We start from the raw sequence: 13,284 nt of genomic DNA, 5'->3' as shown, positions 1-13,284 counted from the left end.
TTGGTGCACTACAATTTGAGTGTATAGAAAACAAGGAGGATGTTTGAAAGGCTAAGTGAACCTCATCTCAAAGCTAGAACCATCAAAGGTAGATTTTTGGTTGGTTCTTGAGTATTTTTGGTTTATATTAGTAGATCTGGTTGTATAGACTCTTTTATTGGTCTTTGGAGTTTATTTTATGCTTGGGGGTTAGATTGGTTGATTTGTTTATTTGCATGCATGCATGTGGCTAGGGTTTTGCTAGTTGTGTTTTTGTTTGCTAGAATTTGTAGAAATGCATGTTGCCAAGTTTTCAAACCTAAGTTATGAAGTTTTTGGCATATTGATGCAATTTGACAAATTTCTGGGCAGCATGCACTGTCGAGATTGTTTTGAATATTGAACACGTTTTACTAAGCCAAAAGCCATGAAATTTGGTAAATTCTTAGTTTAAATATGTATAAGGATCACAGAAAACGTTTAGAGGAAAATGAAAAATGGTTTAAGAGTAATGGTTTTTCATAGTTTGCCTAATAATCTGAAAATGAAATTTCTGGGCAGCAAACACTGCCCAGATTGTCTTAGATTTTTTAATAGGTTCCCCTATCATAAAAATTATGAAATTTTTGAGAAAAACTAAATTATATACGATTAAAGATTCTGCTAAAACTTTAGGAAAAACTGGGCTATGGTATAAGAGAAATAATTTTTCAAAGAACCTTAAAAATCTGAGAAAAACTTCTCGGCAGCAGGCACTGGCCTAATTTCTTTAAATGGTTTAATGGGTTTTTCCTTCCCAAAAATTATGACACTTGGTGAGAATTTTTTTAAGATAGGTATTAAGGCCCGGCTAAAATTTTATATTAAAATATGCCACGGTTTAAGAGTAGTAATTTTTCTGAATTACCTAAAACCGGTAAAACTATTAATTTCGAACCTTAACAAAAAACGAGTTTTGGGAGGTTAGTTCTCCTAACCTAAATTGTATTTTGACGTAAGCTTTTGTCTAGTTCCCGTCATTAGGATGCATAATACGTGAATGAGATCTTAAAGGGTTGTGGTTAGAGATCCTAACATTGAATATGAGCTTAATAGCAGGATTTTTATCATGTTAAAATGAATAGTGAAAAAGTTAGGTTCGGAATTGGAAATGAAGTTGTTTTAAAAAGTAGCTAAAGTTTTGGATATTTAAGAAATCCCAAATAAGTTTAAGGTTATTGATAATTCATTTTTACCATTTTCTAAACACGGGGTTCAATTTCCCTTTGTTGACCCTTGATTTGGTCAACGACCCAGAGTCACAAAAAACAATAAGAATTAATATACTCACTACAAGAATTAAACGACACAAAGATTTTATATTGGTTCGGCCCTAGAGATCGGTAACAAATTATGTCCACTTAGTAATTTTATTGATGTAAACTCTAAAACATACAATCAATGAACTAGGATTCACTAAGTTTCACAAACTTGAAAGTGGAATACAAAATCGTGTATAAAAGCACTTGTTCTCTCGAATACCAATTTTTTTGTCCCCTTAAATGAATCCCACAAGTCCTATTTATAGGCTCTAGGATGTACATATGGGCCTATGGGCCATGTTTAATTTTTGTTACAAGCATATTTGAATAATAACAAAAATAATGATATTTACATATGAAGAGAAACAAATATCCTAGAAATATCCAACTCATAACTGTATTTGAATTCTGGCTTCCGTCCTACGAGCAGATTCGGTCCCATATGTCAGCACATCAGCTTCTCTGTTACTCAGCATGTTTCTCACACCTATCAGGCATCTCAAATTTTTCTTGATCTCTTGGTCGTGGGTCAACCAGGTCTTCATTAATAAACAATCATGTACTATTTATGTGCGCCTCGACCGTGCCACGTCGTCATGCAAATATTTTGGGTAAACATTTTCCCCTCAAGTTTATTTTAATGCGATCAACATTTAATAAACTTATTCGACCAGATATCCAGCTGACCTATCACATCTGACTGTACTTACTTTCTCGAAAATGAAAGTAATCATGACCTTTATTACATAACAAATCTCATCATTACATAACAAATACCCTTGGTCGATATAAATACCCCTCTCCTTCCTCTATTCCATTTTTACACGATCATTCTTTCTCTTCAAGAACACTCAGAAAAAACCTCCAAGAACCTCAGACATTTCTGTTCGATCTGAGATGTTTTCGAGCAATTCTGAGCAAAACTTTCGTGATTTTTCTACAATCCGTACTCCAAGTAAGATTTTGAACCCATCCTCTTATCTTTGTAGCAATTTTCATGTATTTTGGCCACAATGTTTGTTTTCACAACTGGAATTTGAATGTTCTTGATGAGTTTTTTGGTAAATCAGGTTTAGGCAAAAAATACTCGGAAATATTAGGATAAAAATAGGTATTGTAGGCAACATAGTACATAAAAAAATGTTTAGAAGGAGTATTGATGTGTATTTACGCTGATTTTGGGTCCAAAATCGAAGTGAAAATTCAATTTTGGGTATTTTGGAAAAGTTGGGTTTTTCTTGCCAATTTTCAAAGTTGAAAAGTTTTTCTAAAAAAACTTTTCAAATTCGCTTTTTAATTCGTTTTCCCAACCTGCTCGTATGTTTGTTGTGTTTTTATCAGGACACTACTTGTTGTATAAAAGCTCAAATTTTACACGAGCAACACTATCCTTGCTTTTCTTTTTCTTCTATCTATTGGTCGTAGATTCTCACTTCCTCTTTGCTCTTCTGAGATATTCATGCATGATCCCTGGGAAGGTGAGAGACCAATAGACGATGATCTTCTCGCTTTGCTGTTCGAGGATCATGAAAAACCTTCTCTGCCTTTTTCAGAACCTCCGACCTCACACCCAAACCCTACAACCAGTCTTTTTCACAATCCTTCACAGAACAAACCAAATATGGGTTGTGTTAAACACATCACTCACAGAAAAAGGAAACCCACAAACTTACCTACTAGCCAGCATGTGTCCAATACTGACGGTCCCTCAAATGACCCTCAACCCTTAAATTTTGCACCACCAAACATTCAGCCCAAGGTTCGTCCACGCCATGGCCCTCGAGCAGAGGTAGCCTGGTACATCACCCCTCCAAGCGTCATATCGACCAGGAGGGTGGCTAAGTATCCCAAGAAATATGGGCTTCCTGGGATCACTTTATACAAACCTACACCCGACCAGAGGGCACATGTGCCCGGAGGCGCCTGGTCAAGGTACCATATAGAAGCAGGGGCAATCTTTCCCTTGCATGACTTTTTCCATGGGGTGGCCAATTACTTCGAGGTCGCCCCTTTCCAAATAACTCCCAACGGATATAGAGTACTTTCAGCACTCTATATCCTGCACAACCACAAAAATTCCCTATGCCTACTCCTCATGAGATCAACTATCTATTCGATCTTAAATCCAACCCTAATCAAAGCAACACTGGGTTCTTCCACTTCTGTCACCAGGAAACCACTCGCACATTCCTAAGTGGCATAACTTATAAGTCCAACGTGGGAAAGTATTTCCAGGAGTACATCCTCACGAACAACTTGGTCGCCGACATCATGGCCTTTACACGAGGAGATAAACTTTTAATCTATGTTCGACATTTATCTAGTCACTTTGCATTTTTCCCTTGTTCTTAGTTGGCTTGCATTGTTCTTAGGTCCGTGATACTGACCAGACCTGTAACGACCCAAAATTACTAATAAGGCTTAAGGGCCTTGATTAGTGTGACGGGAGGGCATAATTAGATTATATGTGATTTAAATGATTAAATGCATGATTATGTGAAAAGCATGCTTATATGATTATATGAATATATGAGATGCATGATTTTGAGTATTAGTATGCATGTAGGCCCTGTTTAGGTTATAAGGATATATTCGTAATTTTGGCCTGTTGAGGGCATAAATGTAAATGTTTGTGATAAATTGTTGAGACCACATTATTATGTGGATATATCTGCAGCTTGTGACTCAAGGCAATCCTAGTGAGCGGTTTAGCGGAAAAGTCATGGTGGGAATTTATAACCGGCTCGTGGGATCTCGGTGGTATTTCTGGGAAATATATTGGAGATTATTTGATATTGAGGAAAGTAATTTGTAATTAGTTAGGTGTCGGGATTTAAGCGATAATTGTTAGGAACACTCGAGGAATTAGCGGGAATTTGGAGCAATGACCAAAATTCCGTTAGAATGACTTAAAGGTTTAGTTATAATTGGGAGGGCAATATGGTCATTTGGTTTAATAATAGATAAGTGACATTCAGCCTTTATGACTTAGTGGAATGTTTAGAGAGTGTTAGAAGCTGAAAGAAAAAGGGAAAGAGACAAAAGGAAAGAAAGAAAAACATAATTCCCAAGTCAACCCCTTTTTCTCTCACTTGATTCTTTCTTCTTGCACCATTTTTTGGGGCTTTTGGAGTTGTGGTTCAGAGGAGGATTAGGCCAAAGCTTAGCACTTGGGACCTTGGTGAAGCTAGGAGGTTCCATTGGAATTAAGTTTAATTGAGGTAAGTGTCAAGATTCTTGCTAAGTTTTTCTGAATTTTGTTGAGGTGATTTCTAAACTTGGTTTTGATGGAAATTAAGGGAGATAAGCTTGAGGAACTGATGAGCTTAGGGCTAGAGAGATACTAGAGATAACATAAGGTCAAATTTCCCACTTGAGGTAAGAAATTATGAGCTTGAACACTTGAATTATGGACTGTTCTGGTTCTCTTCTGTTGGGTTTTTGAGCTTCAAGCTCAAATATTGTTTTTTTCTATGTTTTGGGGTGCATGTGGAAAAGTTCTATATGGTTGGGTTATGTATGGTGAGATATAGATGATGGTAGGCTCATTTTGAAGTATGGTTGAGGTTTGGAGGAGTTTTGGTGGGTTTCGATTCGAGGAAATTCGAAGGAGACAAATCTGGGAAGTTGAGTGTTGTAACTAGCATTGTAGCGCTAGCCTTTGGGCGCTACAGCGCTAGGCCAGGGTGCCTGGGCGCTTTTTGGCTCTATTTGTAGCGCTATAGCGCCCACTTTAGGGCACTGTAGCGCTACCCTATTTCCATAAGGGGATTTTTGGGTTATTTCTTAGGGTTTTTGCCCGGGGGCTCGGGGTTTGATTCCATCACCCTGTTTGGTGGAATTAGGACTTCCCGAGGGCTCAGGATTGGTCCCGAGGCTAGATTTTGGAATTGAAGTTTAGTGATGATTCTAATTTGTGGCTGTGACTAGGTGTACGCTAGGGCTCGAACGGGATTGTGCTTGAGGGTCGGTTTCGCTAATCAAGCTGTCAGAATCTAAAGGTAAGAAAACTGCACCCGGTTATGTGATTATGTTGGGACTAAGAGCTCCCTATATTTGTATGATGTCGTAGATGGTATTATGCCATGGGGACATATGATGAACGACCTAAGAGTGCCAGAATCAATATTTGCACACAAGGCGTGGCTCGACCACTGGTAGCTGAGGACAGCTTAATATTCACTGAGCTCAGTTAAGCGGGTCGAAGTCTGTGGGATAAGTTGGGGATGCGACCTAAGGGCGTCGACCCTGATTAATATATGAATTGGTTATTAATGTTAATTGATGAACCTGGTATGATGAATGCTTAATTATGTAACTATTATGGATTGTTGAGAATGTGGTTATGCTTTATGAGTTGTCTGATTGTTGGTTTGTAAATTGATTGCTTAATGATTATGCTCTGTTATCTGGTTTCTTGATGGGCCTTGGCTCATGGGTGCTACGCGGTGTAGGTAACAGCAAGGGAAAAGTGGACCAGTCCTGAGTTGGAGAGCTTTGGGGCTGAATGTACATAGTCAGCTGATCGGCCCCCACAGCCGAGGAGTGGTACAGGACGGGAAAAGCCTGAATGTCTGTTTTGCCCTTAGAGTGGCTAGTAGCTGTACTTTTGTCTTGATATTTTGTAAACTGTCTTTTAAACGTTATTAATTTTGGGATCCCATGTACAAAAATGTTTGATTATATAAAATGTAACTTTTGTGACCGAAATCTTTTAACCCTAGCTCAATTATAGTCTCAGTAACACGTTTCTAACTAAATGACTTGATTAGCAAGTCTTGCACCTTTATAAACACACAGTGTAACGGTCTTGGCTATCCAGGGCATTACAAGACCCTACTCTAGAAATGGAGATAAGAGCCGTAACCCTGGCCAACATGACGAATATAGAAAAAGGAGTCAAAGAGCTAGTGATAGGGAGAAATTTGAGGCTAGTCGGTCTTTTGGAGCCTTACTAGGAAGTGAGGGAATCTATTGCGGGGAGTGCCACTAGAGATGACACTGAAGCACAAGAAAACCCTGAGCAGCAACAAGATGTGTCACAGCACCAAACACGTCGGCTAATGGGAGTGACCATTCCAGAACCAAGTCCCAACACTCGTCCAGCCCGTACCCTTCCCCAACATGGGAGGGGAAAATAAAAATGACCTAAATATACTAGTCCTATACTTGAATCTTCTGATGAGAACGGTATAGATCTTTCACTCTTAGATAAATTTCCCATCCCTCATCATCTATTTGATAGGGAAGGCAACTTTAACTTTACGACTAGTAGTTTTAGTTTGAACTTCTTCGAGGCAGATAGTGATTGTAGCAGTAGTTCCTTAGATAATGTAGCGACCAATAATTGTAGTTTGAGTATATTACTTAGAATTCCTTTTAGTTTGTCTTATTATCATGCAAAACTCTTTCTTGATATATCTGCTCATTTTTTTTTTCTTGTAGTCATGCAGAGTGATGACGCCTTTGACATCTATACCTCTGGAGGGAAAATGGCCAGCTCAAAGAAATCAAGTAGGAAAAGCACTGGAGATGTCAGCGGTAAACCTTTGCGGAAAAGGATGTGATCAGAGGATCCTCTAGCACCTACTCGGTCCAGAACTACTACACCTCCTCCACCTCCTCGTGTCGTGCCCTCCAATGACTAGGTGGCTCTGGCAGAAAAGTCGTTGAATAATGCCTGTCACTCAGCCAACGATAGAATTCAAAAGCTATCCAAATACCATCGTAGCCAAGAAAATTTTGTTTCTCTCTCCTCACTGCCACATAACAAGATCCTTGGTCGGGGTTTAAAAAAATCCTCAGTGTAAGTTCCTAGTGTTTAGTTGTATCCAAACATGCTTTCTTTTTATAATTTTTGACGACTTTATCTGTCTTCTATTTGCAGGGAATTCTTACCGTACACAACGGTTGGCGCCACACCGAGGAGATTAATGCCAAACATGCTGAGGAGATCAAGGCGTGGGAGGCTGAAGACAAAGATGCCAATTTTACTAAGGAGCTGAAGAAGAGCCAAGAAGATCTGGCTAAGGCTGTTGCTACCAAGGAGAAGTTTAAGGAAGCCTCCAAAAACAACTACAATGAAGCAGCCAAGCTTCAAGAGGATCTGGAGGCAAGCATGAAGGAGGCGAACAACCTAGAAGGGCGAGTGAAGCTGCTCGAAGAGCAAAATGCCCAAAACCTGAAGAATTTCCAAGGAGCTGCCTTCACCTACTTTTATATGTTCTGGAAGAACAACCTAGAGGAAAACTTTCACTATCTTCCTGAGCAGGTAAAACAGGCCTAACTTGCCAAGTGCACTGCTTGCTTAGAGGAAGAAAAAGATGCTCTAGAGTCTTCTGAAGTCTCCTTGGAAACGGGCATCGATGGTGCCAAGGAAGAAGATGGTCCTTCAATCGATCAACAAACTTAACAAGACCCCCCTTCAGTTGCACAGTAAATAATTTTGTTTATGTAATCAAAACACCCGAACAGATTGTCTGTGGTGTTGATACAATTATTGCTTAAGGCAGTTTTATTTACCTTTTCATATTTTTAATTACATTTGAGCAGCAATTGCTCGTGGTGTAAACACTTTATTATGATTTCGCAAATTTAACTAAAAATTTTGAAAAATATTCTAAGTGTCGTAGTATGCTTTCCCTTATTTTGCTCATGTCTTTACATATGTTTATGATATGCTCTACTCACTTAGTATCTTATATGCCCCCCAAGTGATCGAGGAGCCTAAGGTTCTTGGTCTCTTGCCATGACCAAGACCTGTTCGAACATTATTGCCCACGTACTTTTAAATAATCAATGATAATATAGAAAAACAACACACTTAGTGAGAAACTACTTGTAATAAATACAATAATTGGCAAGAATAACTGGGTGTGCACATTTCCTTTTATTTCTCATAAAAATGGACAAAATTTGTGTCTGTACGAGTGATCAAAAATTGATCTTACACTTATAAGCGACCAACCATCTAACTGGCCAACCTTTGTTCAAAAACTTATAAAAAGTAAAATTAATACAAGCCAAATCTTTAAGAAGAAATGTTCATCGATAGTACTTGCGCAGGTGTTTACCATTCCAATAGCAAGGAATGAGATCTCCATTTAAATGAGCAAGTTTGTATGTGCCTGGTTCAAGAATTTCTTCAATCTGATACGGACCTTCCCAGTTTGGTTCGAGTACTCCAGCAGCCTGATCGTAAATGTTGAGAAAATCTCTTCTAAATACCAAATCTCCCACGTCAAAATTTCTTTCCTGTACTTTAGAGTTAAAATATCGAGCGACCTTTTGCTGGTAAGCCGCAACTCATAATTGGGATTGCTCATGCCTTTCATCAATCAAGTCCAAGGACTCCATCAATAACTGGTTATTTGCATTCTGGTCGTAGGCTATCCTTCTATGTGATGGTGGATCTAACTTAACAGGTAACATGACTTCATACCCATAGGCCAAGGAAAATGGTGTATGACTTGTTATTGTTCAATGAGATGTTCTGTACGACCAAAGCACTTCTGGAAATTATTTTGGCCATGCTCCCTCTGCTTCTTCGAGTCTTTTCTTTAGTGTGTCCTTCAGAGTTTTATTCACAACTTCAACCTGCCCGTTGGCTTGTGGATGGGCGACTGATGAGAAGCTCTTCGTGATACCATGCCCCTTGCAGAAATCGGTGTGTCATTATCTCATAAAATCTTTTTTGGTAATCATAATGTTTTTTATAATGAAATCCAATACTTTCTTGGTCGTGATTGTTGCGAGTGGTTCCGCTTCAACCCACTTAGTAAAGTAGTTGACAACAACTATTGCATACTTGACATTCCCTTTTCTTCTGGGCAAAGATTCGATCAGGTCAATTCCCGAAACTAAGAATGGCCATGGGCCTTGCAACTGTTTAAGCACATTTGGGGCTGCTCGAGTTATCTTGGAGAATCGTTGGTACTTATCACATTTCTTAATGAATTCCATGGAATCCTCGATCATTGTAGGCCAGAAATACCCTTGTCGGAGAATCTTCTTTGACAAACTTTTCCCACAGCATGATCTCCACAGAATCCTTCATGTAATTCTTGCATCAATTCCTTAGCCTTTTCCTTTGAGATACATCTTAATAAGACATTGAATATCCTTGTCTATATAAGGTTCCATCGAGCAGGATAAATCGAGCTGATTGCCTTTGAAGTGTCCTTGCCTTATTCCTATCTGCAGGTAACAATCCTCGTTCGAGATATTTTATGATGGGAGTCATCTATGTGTCGGACACTTGAATTACTAGTGAGGATTCTTCTGCTTGATGCTGGGTGGTGATAAACATTCGACCGGTACTATGCTTAAAGTGTCGACATCTTTGGCGCTTGCTAACTTGGCTAAGGCATCAGCGTTTGAGTTCTGGTCGCAAGGTACTTGTTGGAGAGTATACTTCTTGAACTATGCTAGTAAGTCATTTGCCTTGTTTAGATATGCAACCATCTTAAGACCCCCAGTCTGATATTCTCCAATAATATGATTAACAACTAGCTAGGAGTCACTATATATTTCTAGTGACTTTATGTTCATATCCTTAGCTAGTCTCAAACCTACGAGCAGGGCATCGTACTCAGCTTCATTATTGGAGGCTGTAAAGTTGAATCTAATTGCACAGTGAAATCGATGTCCCTCAGGGGTAATTAAAATCAACCCTGCCCTCGAGTTGTGCTCATTAGATGACCCATCTACGAATAGTCTCCAAGTGGGTGTTTGGTCTTGACTATTTGTGTCTAGAATTGGCTCGCTGGCAGGGGGTCCAATGAATTCAGACACGAAATCTGCCAAGGCTTGTCCCTTTATGGCTGCTCAAGGTGCATATGATATTTCAAACTACCCTAGCTCTACTGCCCATTTTAGTAATCGACCAGTGGCTTCTGGTTTCTACAAGACTTTCCGTAATGGCTGGTCGATAAAAACTACTATGAGGTGAGCTTGAAAGTAAGGTCACAGTTTTCTAGATGCCAATATCAAGCAGTAAGCCAATTTCTCTATAGCTGGATATTGTAATTCAGCTCCCACTAGCCTTTTACTTATGTAATATACTGCCTTTTGAATATATTTTTCCTCCGTGATGAAAATGGCATTGGCATCATACTCAGTTATGGCTAGGTATATGTACAAAGTCTCTCCTTCGACCAGCTTGGAAAAAATGGGGGGTTGCAACATATGGGTTTTGAGCGCCTGAAAACCCTATTCACATTCTTCAGCCCATTCAAACTTTCTGTTTCCTCTGAGAAGATTAAAAAATGGGACATATTTTTCTGTAGACTTAGATATGAATCTACACAGAGTCGCAATTTTTCCTGTCAGGATTTACACATCTTTGACTTTGGCTGGTGACTGCATCTTGATCAGTGCTCGAATCTTTTTGAGATTGGCTTCGATTCCTCGCGAGTTTACTATGAATCCCAAAAATTTTACTGATCCAACACCAAAGGAACACTTTAGAGGATTAAGCTTCATCTGATATTTGTTCAAGAAGTTGAAGCATTCTTGTAGGTCCTTGATGTGTTCAGCAGTATTTCTCGACTTGACCAACATATCATCGACATAAACCTCCATGTTATTGCCGATCAGTTCTTTGAACATGTGGTTTACTAGTTGTTGGTAAGTTGCACCAACATTTTCAAACTGAAGGGCATTACTTTGTAGCAGTAAAGTCCTGTATCTGTTCAAAAGCTAGTGTGGTCTTCATCAGGTGGATGCATACTAATTTTATAATAGTCGGAGTACACATCCATGAATGACAAAACTTCATGTCCTGATGTAGCATCGACCAGCTGGTCGATTCTTGGAAGTGGAAAGAATCCTTCGGACAAGCTTTATTAAGATTCATGAAATCCATGCACGTCCTCCACTTACCATTTGGTTTAGATACTAGTACGGGATTAGAGACCCAAAATGGATAAAATGCTACCCTGATGAATCCATTTTCCTTCAGCTTCTCGACTTCTTCCTTTAAGGCTTTAGATTTTTCTTTATTGAGCGGCCTTCTTTTTTGTTGCACCGGTGGATTATTCTTGTCCATAATCAATACATGGCTAATCATTGTTGGATCTATTCCAACCATATCTTTATACGACCAGGCAAAGACTTTCTGGTGCCTCCTCAAGAACTCCACCAGCTATTTCTTTATCACTGTCTCTAAGTTTTTATCGACTTTCACAACTCTGGTCGGATCTTTTTCTTCTAGTTGGACCTCCTCAAGGTCCTCCAAAGGCCCAAAGTCTTCTTCATAATCCCCAAAGCGAGGATCTAAGTCCCTATCCTCAATTTGGGCAACACCCTATTTGGTGACTTGTTCACCTGATTGGGCTTGTGATTCATTTACCACCAGCAACCTTTCCTCTGATGTGCTCCCCGATCCATCTCTTCTTGCCTTCATGATCGAGGAGTTGTAACACTCTCTGCCCTCTCGCTAATTTTGCAATACGCACCCAACATCTGCTTCGGTTGGAAATTTCATGGCCAGATGCTAGACCAAATTTACTGCTTGCAGATCGACGAGTATGGGTCTTCCGATCACAACATTGTATGTAGATAGAAAATTAACTACTGTAAATGTAGTGAGAAATATCCTATTTTCGGGTGCAGTTCCTGCTGTAACTAGGAGTTTGATCGACCTTGTTAGTACTAGCCCCTCGCCAGAAAATCCATAGATGGTTTGGTTGCACGGTTCTAAATCTTGCACTGATAATTTCATTCTTTCTAGTGAAGATTTGTATAAAATGTTGACCGAGCTTCCTGTATCCACCAACACTCGCTTCACCATCATGTTGGCGATCTAAACATCCACGACCAGAGGATTTGAGTGGGGGAATCAGACATGTTGTGCGTCCAACTCAAAGAAAGTTAGTAATTCTTCCTCTATTGGAGCTTTATGGGAGTTCGCTCCTCGAAGTTTAGCATTTCGATGTCCTGGTCGTGACGTAGAGTTTTGGCATATCTCTCCCTTTCCTTACCACTTTCACTAGATATATGTGGTCCCTCGTAGATAGTTAGCAATGTACTAGCAACAGGAGCTAGCTGCAGAGGAGGCGAGCGTTGGCACACAAGTGCTTACTCGTTGCCTCTGTGTCTCTCCTGCTGGGAATTTCCCCTACTCGTACATATCTCCTCAGATGTCCTTGTCAAATAAGGAACTCGATCTCATCCTTAATCTAGTTACACTCATGGTATCATGGCCATAGTCGTTGTGAAAATGACAAAACTTAGTCATGTCCATTTTGGATATGTCTTTCCTGATAGGGGCTGGTCACCTAAAGGGAGCTGTGGTATGACTGGCCTGATACATTTCTGCTTGACTATTGACCAGGGCGGTGTAATTGGTAAACCCCAGCTCATATATATTCTATTTAGGGCGCTTGTTCACAAATGTTGTTGGTTAAGAATTTGCCCTTTTTCCTCAATTATTATTGTTTCCTTTGTTGTTGTTGTTGGGTTTAACAGACCCACTGGTGGCTTTGGTCGAGTCGTCCTTGTTACCCTGGTCGGCCCTTGGAGACTTCCCTTCATTAGCTATATCCTCCTCTAGCTTAATATACTTGTATGCTTGGTCTAGAAATTATTGAGTGCTCTTGACACCATTTTTTCGCAGGCTAGTCCAGAGGGGAGATTGGCGTTGCACTCCAGCTGTGATAGCCATCATCTTTCCCTTGTCTCCAATAGTTTTCACCCGAGTAGCGGCTCATTCCTTCTGCCGAATGTCGACTAGTTGATTAGCCTCTGTTGGATGTATCCGACCAACATAAATTGTCCATAAAGGTCCTTCAAAAACATCTCCCACGAAACTATGCTGGCTGATGGAAATTTGTAGTACCACTCCTGATTAGAGTCAGACAAAGTGGCAGGAGAAATCTTGCATCGTTCATCTTCGGACACCTTCTAGATGTCCATTTGTATCAAAAATTTATTTATGTGAGATACCAGATCTTCTTTTCCAGTGATGTTGGGCAGAACTAGCATTTTGAATTTGCTTGGGATT

Source organism: Humulus lupulus, chromosome 3 (assembly GCF_963169125.1).
Source record: "Humulus lupulus chromosome 3, drHumLupu1.1, whole genome shotgun sequence".
In the NCBI taxonomy this organism is placed as follows: Eukaryota; Viridiplantae; Streptophyta; class Magnoliopsida; order Rosales; family Cannabaceae; genus Humulus; species Humulus lupulus.
This window is presented reverse-complemented; position numbering follows the sequence as displayed.